Consider the following 17637-nt stretch of genomic DNA (forward strand, 5'->3'; position numbering starts at 1 on the left):
TTTAGAACTTGGTTGATTGAACCACCCCGGACATGTGATTCAAATTTGGGATGGATTGGACATTCCGTTCGTGATTTATGGCATTTTTGTGATATAGGCCCCTCCTACTAACTTCGGAAGACGATTACGGCCGAACGATACGCACTACCAAAATTCTGCATCTGGTGTTTTAATCGGATATGTCCAGAGATCATGTCTGCCGATTTCTGTGAGATTTGGACAAAATATGTAGGAGGAAAAGCAAAAAGTTTGTTTTGGACAAAATTCAAAATGGCGGAAAATCCATCATGGCGGAAATGGGCGTGGCCTATATGGGGAGATGCGTCATGACCCAAGGAATCCAGGGAAAAAAATATTTTGATTTTACGACCTACGGTTCAAGAGTTATAAGCCAAAAGGTAAAGTGGGCTGTTATAGCGCCACCATGAGGCCGACCTATAAAATTATAATTTTAATTAATTTTAGTGATAATTAAGAAATATCCCTAAAAGTTTTGTAACTATAGTGATTACAGTCTCCGAGGAAAAAATACTTGAATGTGATTTTTTGCCTTTTCCCATTCATGTCAATGGGGAAATTTAATTCACTAATAAATTCATATCAATTAAACTATACAACATTTCTCTTAACAAAATACAAGCACACGATTCCCGATTTTTCCGGTCAATTTGACATATGGCTCAAGTGCGTACAGCGTACAGTGTGGGAGGTATAAAGCGACAAAAAAAAGACTACTGTGAAATAATAATAAAAATAATAATAACTAGAAAGAGGCAATTCTGGGAAATTGCAAAGTGTGGTTGCCCACATCGCACCCGTCGAAAATGGAATCGCTTTTGTCTCTGCGTTGATGAAACCACCCTCGACATGTGATTCAAATTTGGGATGGATCGGACATTCCGTGCGTGAATTGTGGCGTTTTTTGTAAAATAGGCCCCTCCCACTAACTTGGGAAGACGATTACGACCGAACGATACAGAAGATCTAAATTCTGACTGTGCTGTTGAAATCGGATAGGTTGGCTGATATAGGCCCCTCCCAGTAATTATACCAGCCAATTACAATGTCAAGTCATCCTTTGTGATCATGCATAAGTCATTCAAAGAGGATTTCTCCCCCAAAATCATGTTTTTGCAACAAAGGGGTATAGGCCCCTCCCAGTAATTTTGCCAGCCAATTACAATGTCAAGTCACCCTTTGTGATCATGCGTAAGTCATTCAAAGGGGATTTCCCCCCCAAAATCGTGTTTTTGCAACAAACAGGTAATTGTTTTTGCAATTGTAGCGCCCCCTATGGATGGAAATGGAATTGCTTTTGGCTCTGTGTTGATTAGGCCATCCTAAACATGTGATTCAAATTTGGGGAGGATTGGACTTTCCGTTCGTGATTTGTGCATTTTTTTGTAAAATAGGCCCCTCCCACTAACTTTGGAAGCTGATTACGGACGAACGATATGGAATATCGAAATTCTGACTGTGCTGTTTTCATCGGATAGATCCCGAGATCATGTGTACCGATTTCTGTGAGATTTGGACAAAATCTGTAGGAGGAGGAGCAAAAAGTGTGTTTTGAAGAAAATGCTAATTTGCTGCAAATTCGTTCTAGACGGAAATGGGCGTGGCCTATATGCGAAGATGCGTCATGACCCAAGGAATCCATGGAAAAAAACATTTTGATTTTACGACCTACGGTTCAAGAGTTATACCCAAAAATGTAAAGTTGGCTGTTATAGCGCCACCATGAGGCCGACCGATATAGTTCTAAGGTAATTAATTTTAGTAATTATTATGAATCTCTCCTCCAATTCTTGTAAGTATAGCCCTTACGGTCTCAGAGGAAAAAATATTTGAAAGTGAGTTTTTGCATTTCCCCATTCATGTCTATGGGGAAATTTAATGCACTAATTAATTCATATCAATTAAACTATCCAACAAATGTCTTATCCCAATACACGCACACGATTCCCGATGTAGCCCGTCGTTTTGACATATGGCTCGAGTGCGTGCGACAAAAACTGTGGGAGGTATAACGGGACAAAATAAAGTTTATCTATAATAAGAACATAAAGAATAATAAAAGGTCACAAAAACAATAGTATGGTTGCCTTCAGGCAACCACACTAATAATAATAAAGTGTTACAATTACTAGAGTCTGGTTGCCCCTTTTGGGGCAACCACACTAATAAATCACAGTCGGCTTAGACTGTGATTGGTCGAGACAAAAACAGGTTTCCATTTCAGACTGAAAATAAAATGAAATAAGTAAGTTACTGACAAAAGCTACACATTTTAATAACTGCCAGACATGAACCAACACATAATTTAAAAAATCAGTTTGTTTTAATGAACAAAATATGCTTTACTAATGTAATAATAATCATAATAATACAAAGTGCAATAGTTTCAATGTGAAGATAACAAGGAACAGTTTACTCAGCAGCAGTGATCGGCTCAATAAAGTTCTCAGCAACAACAAACATTATTTACTAATAACACATGTGTAATTATGTACAGTACAGCAAAACAATAAGCAAGCACCAGAAAAAAGGGGGTGGGGGGACTATCAAATACACATTCTAACCACCTCCAACAAACAGTAGCAATATGTAATATAATTACATCACAAGAAAAATAGCAAAGCTACCAAAATTACCTTCAAAAAACAGGCTAAAAAAACTCAAAAAAGTTTTGGTTCCACTGTATTGAGTTCAGAGATCCAAAACATTTATACTTCACATTCTCAGGTCACATTGTGCACTTGTAGATCTGCTACACTAGATTCATGTTGAAGATGGAAAGGCTGCGTTTCGCTTTCTGAAGGCACTGGACTCATAGCGTGGAGAAAATCTCACCACAATCCAGGTCTAATCGCCCACTTACGTAATCGCCCCTCAACTTTTCTGCAGGTTCAAAATAAACGCACGCCTCTCATTGAAAATGAATTACTAAGACGCTCCCCGTCTGAAAAGGCCTTTAGTCATTATTATTATTATTATTATTTTTGATGATGAAGACATCAACAACAACAGCCCCATCAAATCTAGTTTAATGACTGCTGAACCCGACTTTCCCGAACTTTTGTTTTATTAGTATTTTTCGCCGATTCTGATAACTTTTAAGACATACATGATTTCCCTCAGACACAACGACGACAACGTGATACGTCACACATTTGGATCACATGACCGGAGGAAAAAACCCCAAAACTAATTCTCAGGACTTCTGGGAAATAGAGGTTCAATGCATTCCAACGGTGAATCTTGACAGCCTTCGTGTCGCTCTGTGGTCGCTTCTTTGTTTTGGATGGCGGTTTTGGAATATGTTACGTTCTTTAAAATGAGATTCTTCTAAATATGGGTAGAAATGTAAAAGAAAAAATAAATTCCAGCCTCTGCCCCTAAACCTCCCCCCTGCACGGTGCACCTCCCTGACTTCTTTCCTGCAGACAAAGCTAAGAATGTGTTTTGGGTAACATGGGTCTGATCTCTCCAGATTAGTTCACATACTGGCTTCTTCAGTGAGCTCAGCTGTTTGTTGAGGAGGTTCAAAAGGAATGATCCTGTGGATGGGTTCGTAAAGCTCCTCCTCCACACGGGACACCAGTCTTTGCATGTGACAAACAGTTTGCTGCAGGAGGGAGATGAAGAGAAGAGGCATTGTTGATTATTATGCTGAACATACAGATACTGTACTGTACATACATCATTTAATCTGGAAAAAAATAAAGCATGGAGTCTCACCAGTGAGCTGGGCAGTGGCTCTTTGCTGAAATAAGACTGCCAGGCCTCCGGGTAGTGAACAAGTGACCAGAACACAGCCAACAGCAGACCTGCCATCAGCACCACTGTGACTGACACCGTTATGTGCGTCACCCATGATACACCAGGACCTGGGGGAGCAACAGCAAACATTACAGAGTATAATAAAAAATAGACCCTTCAGAGAAACGCAGACAAAAATCATTGATTATGCAGGTTAAGATCCTTGATTATCCCATTCTGACCGGGCACCCATTTTGGTGTTAGCATCATGTTATGCTTTAGCTATTTAAAAATAGCAGATCTACAAGCTCATATCGCGCCACCGAGTGGCGCGATACGAGCTTGTAGGTCTGCTATTTTTGAAAAAAAATCGAAGAACGACTGACATTTTTAGAATCTGATCTCAGGTCAGAATGGGTTAATCAGACCAGTGTGTGTCCGGCGGAAACCTCGTATGAATCTGATCTCAGGTCAGAATGGGATATTCATACACTGTATATTTGTTCCCATCACCTTCACTGACATCCCTTTTGCTTTTCTTTACATCATTTCAGTTCAACAGTTTCCATCTGATGATGAATGCATGTGCCTTGTGTGTGTTGTGTGGGTGGGTGGGCGCGTGCGCGAGCGTGTGTGTGCTTGCGTGCGTGCGCGCGTGCTTGCGTTGTGTGTGCAATGCGTGCACGTACTAGTGATGGTGACACACTGCAGGTCATTGCTGCTGTGCTTTAAGTGAAGGTGGATGCTGGCTTGGACGCAGTACACAGCTCCCTCCTGCAGGGAGGCGATGTGGAGCGGGCTGTGGTTCACGGCGATGACCTGCGGTAGGAGGAGGTGATACATGGTCTGCGTGTTTTCTACCTTTTATTTAACCTTTTTATTTTTCATTTATCAAATGGGTTAATTTATTTTAAAAACTTTCCATAGGAACTATGAACAAAATATCGTCCGTCCGTCCGTCCGTCCGTCCGTCCGTCCTGAGACATAGCAGAAAGTGCTTTAGCTCTCACCTGGAGCTGCTGTCCTTTGCTGATGCTGATGCTCATGTTCAGAGCATCAAGGTGGGGCAGCTCTGTGAAGCTCACCTGGAGGCCACCTCCCATCACTGTCACACTCATCTCTGGTACAGTCAGGGTCGCTGTGTCGCACGCACGCACGCACGCACGCACGCACGCACGCACGCACGCACGCACGCACGCACGCACGCACGCACGCACACACACACACACACACACACACACACACACAGAGAGAGAGAAAAAGAGAGAGAGAGAGAGAGAGAGAGAGAGAGAGAGAAGAGGGCAGTGCTGGTGAGCTTTAGCAGGAGTGCAAATCCAGCTAAGCCTGAAACTGTATGCCTCCCAACCTTCTTCCTTGCTGCGAGTTGTGATGAGAGCTGAATTTACCCCTATATGATCAAATTAAGGTTGGTGGGTCGGATATGGGTCAGGCGGTCGTTCGGTCTGAAGACTCCACCTTAGCCTGTAAGACTTGCCGTAGCACTTGCCCTTTTATGCAAAGGCTAAATGTCATTTTGATTGGTTAGACATGGGTTAAGGTTAGGTTTAGGTATGCTGCCCCGTGGGAAGTTGGGGTTAGGGTGAGGGTTTGAGATAGGTTGTAGTTGTAGGACTAATGACTGGTCTAACCAATGACTAGTCTAAACCACTGTCTAAACTAAGTACTGCACCCATTTTGATAGCATGTTATGTAGGCCTATAGAGGCCCTAGACAGATGCCAGGTCATTATTGACCTGGCATTGATAGTTTCAGTGTACAGATAATTGATTTTCTTTGGATATTCTATACTGTATACTGATTGATGATAGGTTATTGCTTTACTTGTCTTATGATACTGACTATTTCTATGCATTTGATGTATTACCTTGTGTTGTCCTTGTTTACTATAAATCGCTGTGGATTAAGAGCGTCTGCTAAATGCCTGAATTGTAAATTGTAGGCCTAATTGTAAACTATCGGTTGGTGGGTCTGCAGTGTCTACTTACCTATGAATTAAAGGCTGTAATGAAAATTCCCCTTGAAGAGTGAATTACATCATGGGATAAAACAATACACGTGTGTACTACAGTTGAATTAAAATGAAAGAAAACTATACATCTTTGAAATGCTGAGGAAGGCCTATGTGCCAGTTAAACTTCAAGAGACCACACCTAACAAAATCAACAAAAGAATTAACAAAATGACACAGAAACATAGTCTTACTGTCTCGTCTGTTGAAGGGCCCACTGAGCGTGGCCCAGGGTGAGACCACTAGTCTTCCACAGTGTCCTCTGACACGGATGTTATAGTCCGCGTCTGAGCCCAGGTCGTGGGTGAGGTCACACTCAGTGCGTGGGATACGCTGGCATTCGGGCGCGTCTTCCCAACTCCCGTTCAAGAGCTCAAACTCCCTGGAGGACACGAAGGAGAAGGACAAGAGGACAGACAAGAAGAGAGGAAAGAGTCTTGTGAGATTGTGCATTGGCTAGTTTCACTATACATTAAGACATTTTTTTATTCATATTTATTTCATTTATGTTATGTTAAGTGCCTAAAATGACATTCCCAAAGTAGGGATGCCAAGTGTTAAGCACCCAATGGCGGCCCATGGTTTGTGGGGCGCCAAAACAAAAAGTGTATTTGTGGATACAAGTAGCACACAATATAAAAATAATGTTACAATATTTTAATCGACTATTTTAACTACTCTTGAACATGCTAGGCTGATTGAAGTAGGCGCTTTATTTGAAAGTCCAGTAGAGGAAGAAAGAGTAACCATATACCGGTATATCGTTACTCTTTCTGTGTGTGTGTGTGTGTGTGTGCGTGTGCGTGTGTGTGTGTGTGTGTGTGTGTGTGACTGTGTGTGCGTGTGCGTGTGCGTGTGCGCGTGCGTGTGCGTGTGCGACTGTGCGTGTGCGTGTGCGTGTGCGTGTGTGTGTGTGTGTGTGTGTGTGTGTGTTTCAACCCAGCAGCCAGGCATAGTGGACTGGTACTGTACTACTACTAATCCCAAACCCATCACTCAGTAGGCTAGTCAGTACTCACCCCTGAAACTGAATGGAGTAGAGGAGTGCTGTACTGCAGTGGGCCTGCAGAGGGCTCCATTTCACTATGTGTCTCATGTTCACAGAGTCAATGGAAAGGCCAATGGGCGATGGCAACAACCAGGCATCTAACAAAAACAAAGAAACAGATACGCACGCGTTCATGGCCAATGTGCACGTGCTATGAATAATTGTCTGGATATACTGTATACTGATATGGTGTTTTATAGTTAATAGTAAAGCTTTGCAGGTAGTAGGCCTAGTGCAATATGATAGGTCTGCATATTTGTGTTTTGTCAATCATTTGTTTTACAAAAAAAAAAAATTAAATTGAAAAACACAGCCCCCTCGCATTAAAAAGACAATATCATACTTTGACCCTGTCACCCTGATATATATTTTAACACCCACTACTACACCCTACTACCATAGGAACATCGCCAAAATATATATGTTTTTGTCATATGCAGACCTGGGGCCTGTTTCACAAAACTTGGATTAACTAATCCAGGATTTAGGCCAAAACCAGGCTTTTTCAATCCTGGTCTTTACAGCCTGGTTTATTCCGTTCCACTAAAGCCAAGCGAGGCTCAGAATTGGCGGATTTGGCGAGCCGGGATCAGCAAGCCTGGCTGAATAGACAGCCTGGCTTTTTGTCTCTAGACCCATTCTGTAGAACACAGATTTACTGATCCTTCTTCTTCATGCGGTATTATGGCAGTTTGCGTCCTTAATAGTTGCATTACTGCCCCCTTTTGTATATCTCAGTATCTTTACTAATCTATTCAAGACTTACTGATACAAGGACTTAAGCTTCTAAATACTGCTGCTGTAATTAAAGAGAGAACATACTCTCAATAGTGGATAGACTGAATGATTAACTACCCAAAAAATATAGTTTACATTTTACAACTACTATTAACTTAAAACAGAATTCTTAATATTGTAAGCATAATGATATAGCATAATGATATAAATTATTTTCGCTCCTATGCCTCCAAAATGTGGAACGCCCTACCAACAGTCATTAAGACATGTGAATCCCTTGACTCCTTCAAAACCGCTCTCAAAGGGCACCTACGGATGGCTGCAATTCGAAACTGGCCTCTGTAAAATCTGAATCCCCCCCACCCCATTTTCCCTCACTGTATATTGTATCTTTTCCCTCTTTTGCTTCCCATATGATGAATTCCTGTTCTGTTCTTTAGCTACATAGAAATGTCTATTTGTATGTCTCTAAATGTTTGTATGTCTTTAAATGTTTTGATGAATTGAACAAACACAGAATACACACTAAAAACATGTGGGTTATTTCTGTAACTCAATTCCTGGGTTACTTGCGTTGAGTTATATTTCTGGGTTATTTTCCAGAGCCATAACCATTTCCTGGGTTATAGGGACCCAATTCATGGGTTTTTAAAGTGGGTTAAGATTTCTGGGTTATTTTTCTGAGGGTAACCCAATTGTTGGGTCGGATAGGTCACACCCCATGGGAGTGGTTAGAGGAAGGCCATTTCCCAGCATACACTGGGGTGCCAAGGACCGTGTGTTATTGTTCTTATATGTCTTATTATTTGAATATTAGAATGTGTATGTTATGGGTCGTTGTATTTAGTGTTTTGTTATGGTATTATTTGGTGATATGTTGTTTTATGTGATTTGTTAGCAAAACCATGAATGTAAATGTCTGTTTGTTTGGTCAGTCTCTCTCCCCTTTTCCCATTCATATGTATAGTATCTGTTGGAAAGGGTTTGTTGTTGATGGTTGCTCCAACAAAGAGTTTTCATGCCTCTTGCAGGCAACTATACACAGTAAAAACACTTGGGATATTTATGTAACCCATCCGAGCCATATCCATTTCCTGGGATATAGGGACCTAATTCATGGGTTATAAGATTTCTGGGTTATTTTTATGAGAGTAACCTTATTGTTGGCTCAGAGAGTTGGGATTGATTGATTGATTGATTTATTGATTGACTGACTGACTGATTGAACCAATAATGCTTCATTCATAACCAACATTATGGGTCAAAATAACTTGAAAGTTGGGTTATGTTGACCCTCTGAATGGGTTATTTTTATAACCCAAGTTATAACCCAAGTTATGGGCCAAAATTAATAACCCATTTTGTTGCGTCAAAATAACCCAGGGGTTGAATAGGAACCTTTGTAACCCAGGAGGGGGGTTAAAAATAACCCAAGATGGGTTATTTTAACCCAGCCATTTTTTTGTGTGTAGAGTTCAAAATTCTTCTTCTTACCTACAAAGCTCTCAATGGTCAGGCACCACAATATCTCAAAGATCTCATTGATCCCTACAAACCAAATAGAACACCAGTGCGTCTACAGTATGCAAAAATGCTTACTGTCCCAAAAATATCAAAAGTTACAATAGGAGGCAGGGCGTTTAGGTCCCAGGCACCTCAGCTGTGGAACCTTCTCCCGGCTTCGGTCCGTGGGGCTGACACGCTCTGCACATTCAAGACTAGGTTGAAAACCTTTCTCTACGACAAAGCCTATAGCTAGGGTTGTCTCCAAGTCTAGCTGGATACCATAGTCGTACATTGTTGTGTGGGTCTGTCTCCCAGCAGTACTTGTAATATACACTATATAGGCTCCATGAAAGGCCTGCCACTAATCCAACATCCGGGGAATCTCTCCCCGGAGTCTCTTTTCGTCCTCCCCGTCGCAGTTCTGTGGACCTCTAATATTAACCCCCAACTGACTGCCGAGTGTGACCGTGGATCAGGCCTCTTCATGGAGCCAACCAGAAGTGTGACCTGGACCCGGCCTCACAGAGCTCAACCAGATGTGGACCAGATGTGGACCAGACCCCTCCACGGAGCCCACCTGTCTATTTCTGTCTATTTCTCTCTGTCTATGTCTCTCTCTCTCCCTCTACCCCCCCCCCCCCCCCCCCCCCCCCGACACGGTCGAGGCAGATGGCCGCCCACCCCAGAGTCGGGTTCTGCCTGACGTTTTCTCCTCTCCTAAAGGGGAGTTTTTCGTTGCCATTGTCGCAAATTCGCAATATTGCTTGCTCTGGGTGGATCTTTGTTGGTTGTAAAGTGTCTTGAGACAACTCGTTGTGATTTGACACTATAATAAAATTGAATTGAATTGAATTAACAGTTTGACTGTTTTTTACGATTAACCCGCATTTTAATCAACCCCCCTTCACTGCCGAGATTGTTGTATTACCTTTAGAGCATACGCTGAATTATTTGGGCTTTTAATCCGCGAAAATCCATCAAAAAAAGCTCCCGTGGTTTGTTATGATCTGTGTGTAGCATCCACCATCTTGGTGCACCCGGAAGACGCACACAAGATTGGTTTCAATGAGGCGTTGCAGCCAATGCATTTCCATTGGCCTCAATTTCCCAGAAGCCCTAGCAGCCCACAGCATGTGACGATTTCCGGTTTCGTCATCACAGCGAAGGAATCCAGTCTCATACTCCGCGACGAAGACGGATTTTCTTTTGATTCATTACATTACGGCGGATTAAACACATAAAACAAAAGGCGGGTATGTCCGATACGGCAGCGACATTAACCTGGAGTAATCCATTCGGGGCACGGAAACTGTTAATGTGGACCCTGCTTAATTACACAAGTGTAATGCTTAATTGGGTCGTCCACTCACAGTTGACAGTCTTTGTATTGAGTTTGTGCTTAAAATGTACTGTAAATTCTACAAACTGTTAATAAATATTTCAATCAATCAATCATATTGTCGCATTGTGATATTTGGCCATAACTCCCTCCTCTGAGGGAGCTACCTTTGGGGAAGGGGGTTGTTGTCCAGACAGGGGTCAGACTGGTGAACTGTGGGTCATGGGTTCAATAGTGGGTGAAACGTTACAATGGTAATATGTTGTAAAACAATGAGTGATGGTAATATTTAGTGGTTTTCACTTTTACAAAAATAAATATAATATAATATAATATAATATAATATAATATAATATAATATAATATAATATAATATAATATAATATAATATAATATAATATAATATAATAATTCTTCTTAACCGTGCACTTGCACGGCATCAAACCTATTCTGGGGAACATTCACCAAAAGCAGCTGATCTACAAGCTCACAAGCTGTCATGATGTTGTGCAGCCTATATATATATATTTTGTTTATTTGATTTCATATAGTGCTTAAATTAGTCCTTTAATGCAGACCGATACAAATAAGGCAACATAAACCCATAATAATTGAATAAGTCTGGAAAACATCATTGGTTTGTGATCAGTTTGACTGCTTAAGTTAAATAACTCAGAAACTACAAAACATTTCAAAGTAAAAAGTTCCAGCATCTGTCTCCACAGTAAACTGAATTTTACAAAGTGTGAATGGAGTTTCTAGGTGAAAGTGATTTTTTGACATGCCACTATCTGCCTATAAATGTCTCATTTGAAAGCACTATATTTCTAAAACTATGAAACATTTCAAAGATTCCTTTTCAGGCAAACATGTCCACCGTAAAATGAACCTAAATAGGTTTGAATAGGGTTTCTAGGTGTAAGTATGTACGACTAGTAGCATGCCAAAGTTTGTGCTATTGTCATTGAGAATGCATATAACTCCCATCCTCGCCTCTCTCCACTGGCTGCCAGTGAACTTTAGAATCCAGTTCAAGGTTCTGCTTTTTACTTTTAAAGCTTTAAATGGTCTCGCCCCTCCATACCTCTCTGAGCTCCTCCACCCCTACTCTCCCGCCCGCCCCTCAGGTCAGCTGACCTGATGCTGCTAGAGGTCCCGAGGGCGAAACGGAAGCTTAGAGGGGACAGAGCTTTTTCAATCGCTGCCCCCAAGCTCTGGAACGACCTTCCCCTGCAACTTAGGCAGGCCCCCTCTCTGGCCATTTTTAAAACCTCACTGAAAACGCACTTTTATTCTTTGGCTTTTAACACAGCATGAGACCTCTGTTCCTGAACTTGCTTCCCCCCCCTCCTTTTCTTGTTTTGTGTGTTGTCTTTGTATTCTGTGTTTTTAGTCTATGTGTTTACTTACTGTTTTTACCTATGTACTGTACAGCACTTTGTGGCAGCTATGGTTGTTTTAAATGTGCTATATAAATAAAGTTGAGTTGAGTTGAGTTGAGAATGCATTGGGCGTTTAATGAACAGTAAAGACATCAGGATTAGGTTAAACCTGGCTGTTAGCCTGGTCCGGAGCAGGCTAAGTCCAAAGCATTAGTTTCCATGGTAACTAATGTAGCATCACTTTCATGAAACCGAATCAAGCCTCAACATATCCAGGTTAACTGGTTAAATTAATCTGCCAAGATTAACCAGTTTTCATGAAACCGGTAAATCGCTGATCCAGGATATATTAAACCATGCAGGATATGTGTTAAATCCCGGCTTAATCTCTAATCCAAGGAAACCCGAAACCGTTATACACACTTTCATCTGGTCATGATTAGATTACTGTAACTCCCTCTATTCAGGTATGAGACAATCGTCTCCAGATGGTGCAGAACTTACAAGTATACTTACAAACACAAGGAAACGTGAGCATACATCCACCCTGGCTATACACAGAATTGATTGCCCTACATACTATCTCCCAGTTACCCTATAAGCCTGTGCTCCTACTGTACTACAGTAGGCCTACTGTAGATCCTCCCACAACTTGCCTTGCCTCTGCAACAACATGCCCTTGGCTCTTATAGGCTAGCAGAGTCAGTATTTCAGATTTTAAAAACACATTTGATTTGTATATGTCGTGTTTGTCCTAACTTTGTAATATGTTTGGAAAGGTGCTATATAAATAAGATTAATTCATTCATTTATTCATTCATTCAATATGGACGGGTGTTTTCAATGAATCTAACATGGTTAAAATGCAGAAGAGATTTGTATAGAAAGATTGTCATAAAATGAATATCAAATATCTAAATACTGCAGCAATCAGACAACTTAAAGGAGAATTTCGGACTAGAAGGTTTTCTTACCTTTATTTGTAGTTGTTACGTCCCCACCAAAGAGGTCCAGGTGTTATTTTGTTATTTTGCTTATTTCCATCGCTCAAAAATGCATTTTTTTAAATAATATCCTCTCTTCATAATCCTCTCTTCAGTAAAGTATGCCAAGCGGCACACTTTACTGCTTATTTCGATGGAAATAAGCATATTAGCACTAAAACCCAACGCCCCAATGAGGACTTATGGTAGGGGAAATAGCCAATAATGGGCTTTTGTACAAAATAACACCTGGACCTCTTTGTTGGGGAAATAACAACTACAAATAAAGGTAAGAAAGCCTTCTAGTCCGAAATTCTCCTTTAAAAACTGTCTGGGCTGCTTACAAAATCCTGAGTAGACAATGAGCTCAAATTAATTTGAACGTGAAATATACATTTAAGTAATTCTAGATATCCTAATAGAAGAGTGTAATAATGTACTTACAGTTAGTTAATATGATGAAGAACAGGAGAACAGTGTGGGAGGAAGATCTTCTCATAGCCTCAGGGTCGCACGCTGTGTGTGTGTGTGTGTGTGTGTGTGTGTGTGTGTGTGTGTGTGTGTGTGTGTGTGTGTGTGTGTGTGTGTGTGTGTGTGTGTGCGTGCGTGCGTGCGTGTGTGTGTGTGTGTGTGTGTCAACACATACTCCAGTGACAATGATATTTCATCTAAGCACGAATTGTCTGTTTTCAGCCCTCACATGACGATGAAACCTGGTTTCCCAGAGTCGCTGTCCCATTTGTTTCCACCGAACAGAAGTCCTCTCCAAAAAGACTATAAGGAACGGCACATTATCCGAAGGTGTATCCTTTCCTACCCATCTAAGCGTGCAATATTGCTAACCTATTGTTAACCTACTGTATCCTGTGTGCGATTCTCAGCTTCTCCGGTTTCAGAATCATCTCACACTACGACTGCTATAGCTTTTAAACGAGAAAAACATATTATGGATATTTAAGGATTGGTCCTCAGTATGCCTAGCTCTCCTGGAATGTGTTTGAAGAGCTGTATGTGACATGCTGATGGCTTTAGGTTGCAAAGCCAGTAGGACCAGTCAACGGACATGTTACGTACAGAACCCCCGTAGGCTGAGGAACGGTCCTCCCGAAGTCACTTTAGCTGTATCATATTTCTCAGATTCACCTGACACATTGTTGTACGCAATAATTGCAGGCCTCGATCTGGTGAATAGAATAGAATTGTATTTCATGCCCAGATCACAAAAAAATATTTGTGCAGATAACACAAAGAACATCCTCTTCTCGATAGTCAACCTGCCTATGACAGCTGTGTGTGCGTGCGTGCGTGCGTGCGTGTGTCTTCGTGTGTGCGGTAATGAAAAGAAATCCACCACCTTTCATTTTGACATTTTTGCGACCGTAGCTCGCATTTACTATAAAAACCATATCTCCCTTCCGCCAGTTAGTTATAGTCACCCACGCTTCCATATATGGTCACGCCTTGTGACACGTCACGCCACCATATATGGCCATCTCCATATGAAGATCACGACACTGACCTCATCAAACCCTGGATAACCAGATAACTTACTGGTCATTATAAAAATGTAACGTGCATGGCAACCACAGAACTGGTGTGTACTGTGTACGGGCACACACACACACACACACACACACACACGTGCATGCACACACACAAACACACACACGTACGCGCATACACACACTCACACTCACACATGCATGCACGCATGCATGCATCCACGCATGCATGCACGCACGCACCCTTGTTTGTCTACCATGCTTGTCATAAACGGGGAACACACAGGAGGAAGTGTTCTCCTTCTGAATAGGCTACTGTTCCAACTAAGCCTATCCTTTTAAAAAAATGTTGTAATTGTATTCAACAGTGCTTTTCAACGTGTAATTATAATTGCACTATAATTGCTCTGTTGTTTTGTTTTGTATAAAGCACTTTAAATTTTAATTTGAGTCGACTCATTTTTCATGTGCTAAATATTACACTTGCCAAAGTTTCATATGAGGATATGACATGTGGAGCAGAAATATGAACTGGATGAAGAAATATGATCATGTACGTACTGTAAGCTTTATAGGCTACAAGCACAATGTGTATTCACAGGCTGATAGATTGAATGTCAAGACTTCATCATTACAGGTCATGTGAGAGCACTAAAAAAAACTGTAGATTCAACCGACAGTGTTAGGTCATTCAAAAATAACATTTTAGATTTTAATCTGATTTCTTTTATATTTTCCAACAGCGTTTCTTTTTGCAGTTCAGTGACGGTTTGTAATTGTTGTGTTTCGTGCGACTCCAACACGAGACAGAAACTGGGCTAGTGGTGAAGTTGAACTTTAGACTTCCATGATCATCAACCATTAACTAGCCACACCATAAAGACATAAAGCCATACAAAGTAACATTGACCCACTCACCATCTGTATACTGGTATCCTTTATTCCTTGTTTTACATTATGGAAACCAGTCGAAGGGAAACGCACAAAATACACAAACACATTCAGACAGGAGACAAGCACTGTACTCTATTTTGGACACAACATCCATTATGTTGGATCTGGTAATCTGATATGTTGGACTCATTATTGTCATTAAATAGACACATGCATGCAGTACATGTATAACTAGAAAAAGTGCCCTATTGGGCACAGGTCTCCACCAGGATGAGCAGATGTGAAGAATTCCAGGCAAAGGTTTTTCCTTGGCCTCTAGGGAGTTGGCATACAAAGTTATCCACAGATCCGTGCAGTTAGAGGTAAAAACACTTTTCGGACAGTTATAGCGCCACCTTGAGGCTGAGTTGAAATTGTTCATGTGGCATTTCGTCCTCTGCCTAGTGGGAATGTGGGTGCACAATTTCACGGAAATCACGCGATGTGTTCATGATTTGCAGCATTTTGTTTGAAACTGAGCACTCCTGTGAACTTTTGAAGCCAATCTTAACCAATCAGGATGGAGTCTGAGAAATCTGAAAGACTGGTTTCGTTGAATGGCTCTAGAGAGACTGTGTACCAATTTGCGTGATGTTTGGACAAAATCTGTAGGTGTACTGTGCAAAAACTTGTTTTGCACAAAGCGGCCTCCTGGTGGCGCTATAACAGGCCATTCTGGAAATCTGAGAGACCGGTTTCGTTGAATGGCTCTAGAGAGACTGTGTACCAATTTGCATGATGTTTGGACAAAATCTGTAGGTGTACTGTGCAAAAACTTGTTTTGCACAAAGCGGCCTCCTGGTGGCGCTATAACAGGCCGTTCTGGAAATCTGAAAGACTGGTTTCGTTGAATGGCTCTAGAGAGACTGTGTACCAATTTGCGTGATGTTTGGACAAAATCTGTAGGTGTACTGTGCAAAAACTTGTTTTGCACAAAGCGGCCTCCTGGAGCGGCCTCCTGGTGGCGCTATAACAGGCCGTTCTGGAAATCTGAAAGACCGGTTTCGTTGAATGGCTCTAGAGAGACTGTGTACGAATTTGCGTGATGTTTGGACAAAATCTGTAGGTGTACTGTGCAAAAACTTGTTTTGCACAAAGCGGCCTCTTGGTGGCGCTATAACAGGCCGTTCTGGAAAGTTTGGGGCAGAGGTTCATCGTTGGCATCCAGGGAGTGTGTGTGCAAAATTTGGCATCGACCGGGTTAACGGTGGCCGAGATTAGCTGCTCACGGACACACGGACGGACGGACACACACACGGACACACGGACGGACGGACGGAGTGCAAAACATACTCTCCCCCCAGGCCTTCGGCCTGGTGGAGACAATAATCCCCTGTGCAGTGTGATTCATATCTAGTTCTCTGTCTCATGGTCATAAAATCCTTATCTTGGTTTCACAGCAACTGCGTTATACTCCATTTAATTTTCGGTTTCCTGACATACATCATGTGTAGTGATCATTGTGTGTCCATTTTGTATTATTACTAATGTGATTGCTCATTCATTTCCATACCCTAAGGGCGAGGTCGCGTGCAAGAATCCGCCTTGATGACGGCAGACTGCTGTGCGAGCGCTGGCGCTTTGGCATGGGGGGGTCAGATCAACATATGGAATGAATTATGTACTGGCCATATATGGAGCGTGTCTTGAGTGTACAGGGTTTGCTGAGGTCAGATCAACATATGGAATGTCAGAACAGGAAGGATGGGTGGGGAGGGATCAACAAATGAAATGTCAGAAAATATATCTCCATATATGGACATCTAAGGGTTTGAGGTCAGATGTGGAGTTGCTGGCCGGCTCCATATATGTAGATCTAGGTGATGATCCAGTCTTCTCCATGTATGGTTATTAATTGCGATTAATTTAGATTAATTAACTACAGAAAAATTAATCGCGATTAACTACAGATAAATTAATCGCACCTTTTTTCTCACTGGACGCTTTTCTATAGTACTGAAAACTGGAAATAATTAAAAGTCACCCCATTTTGTGTTGCCTAGAACTGGAGGTCTGACAAAAAACAGTAACAATATGAAGTAAGTACAGCTTTGTGATGTCACTGAGATGTACTTGTTACTGTTACTACATTTTTTTCAGACCTCCAGTTCTAGGCAACACAGAATGGGGTGACTTTTTATTATTATTTCCACAACAGGTATATTAATGACAATAAAATGTTGAAAATGAGTGGTATCCTGTAGTCACTATTCGTTGATTTAAAAAAAAAAGGTTTCTCGCTGTTCTCGGGTTGAATATTGATATGCGATTAAAATGCGATTAATCTAGATTAATTAATCGCAAAGCCTCTGATTAATTAGATTAATTTTTTTAATCGAGTCCCAGCTCTTGGTTATCCAGGGTTAGATGAGGTCAGTGTTGTGATCTTCATATATGGAGATGGCCATATATGGT

General features: G+C 41.5%; 1 protein-coding gene across 1 annotated transcript in view; it reads right to left on the reverse strand.

Annotated features, from left to right (window-relative positions):
- Positions 1 to 17637, reverse strand: part of dusp28 (dual specificity phosphatase 28) — a 224840-nt gene that overhangs the window by 89334 nt on the left and 117869 nt on the right. The gene's annotated exons all lie outside the window — the stretch shown is intronic.

The sequence above is a fragment of the Protomyctophum parallelum genome (genome assembly GCF_964188405.1).
Source record: "Protomyctophum parallelum genome assembly, chromosome: 14".
NCBI lineage: Eukaryota > Metazoa > Chordata > Actinopteri > Myctophiformes > Myctophidae > Protomyctophum > Protomyctophum parallelum.